The sequence below is a fragment of the Vombatus ursinus genome, unplaced genomic scaffold, assembly GCF_900497805.2.
Source record: "Vombatus ursinus unplaced genomic scaffold, bare-nosed wombat genome assembly UNPS02014931.1, whole genome shotgun sequence".
NCBI classification, from domain to species: Eukaryota; Metazoa; Chordata; class Mammalia; order Diprotodontia; family Vombatidae; genus Vombatus; species Vombatus ursinus.
Window position 1 is genome coordinate 10,708 of NW_020954709.1, and position 1,405 is coordinate 12,112.

Genomic DNA, 1,405 nt, shown 5'->3' on the forward strand with positions numbered 1-1,405 from the left:
TATGTTTAATATGATTGTACATGCATAGCCTATATCAGATTGCTTGCCATTTTGGGGAGGGTCAGAAGGGAAGGAGGGAAGGAGAAAAAAATTGGAACTCAAAATCTTATAAAAGTGAATGTTGAAAATTATCTTTATATGTAATTGGAAAAAAATACTATTTAATTTTATTATTAAATTAGTATTAATTTTATTAATTTTATTATTAAATTAGTATTAATTAAAATAATATTTAATATTATTAAATGGAATTTAATACTATGGAAATTAAATACTATTAAATGGAATTTAATACTATGGAAATTAAATACTATTAAATGGAAAAAATAAAAAAAGATAAAGTCTGTCAAAAAATTGTTTAATTTTTCTGCATTTGTTAGTGAAGTTTATGCCCTGACCCAAGGTCAGTTTTTGCAAATCTATCATGAATAGCTGAGAAATACCTATACTCCTTTATATTCCTATTCAATAATCACTAGAGACCTACCATCTCTAACATTTTCTTCAGATCTTTAACTTCTTTCTAGTTTTTTTTGTTACATTAATCTAAGTCTAAAAAGAAGTACATAATTATAGTTTCACTGTCTATTTCTCCCTTTAATTCATTCAGCATTTCTTTTAAATATTTAGATGCTATTCATACTATTAAATATTATTATTATTGTTATTTATTTTCTTTGGTACCTTTCAGCATAATGAAGTTTCCCTGTTTAATCTCTTTTAATCAAGACTATTTTTGTTGTTGCCATGTATAAGATCATGACTACTTCTCCTACTTTTTTTTTGTTTTTCTGTTTTGTTTTGTTTGTTTGTTTTTTTTTTTTTTTTGCTTTTGCTTTTTGGTGAGGTGATTGGGGTTAAGTGACTTGCCCAGGATCACACAACTAGTAAGTGTTAAGTGTCTGAGGCTGGATTTGAACTCAGGTCCTCCTGACTCTAAGGCCAGAGCTCTATTCACTGCACCACCCAGCTGCCTCATACTTTTTTTTACTTCATCTGAATCATAATAGATTTTGCTCCCACACTTTAATTTTAACTATGTGTGAATCTTTATATTTCAACTGTGTTTCTTATAAACAACATATTGTTGGACTCTGCTTCCTAGTCCATTCTGTTGTCCTCTTCTGTTTTATGGATGAGTTCATTCCATTCACATTTTATGATCATTGATTACATATTTCTTTCCATTCTATACTCACATTTTTTTTCCTTCATTTATTTCCTGCCCCCTCTTTACAAAGAAATGGGTAAGAACTGGAAAATATGCTCAGCATTAGTGCTCTGTGCTAAATTAAATCTGTTTCTATTCCTCTGCCTCTCTTTTACTCTTCCTTTAATAGTAAACACAGATTCTTATCTTTTCCCTCCTTTCAAACATCTTTTCATAATTAACGATTCATGGTTA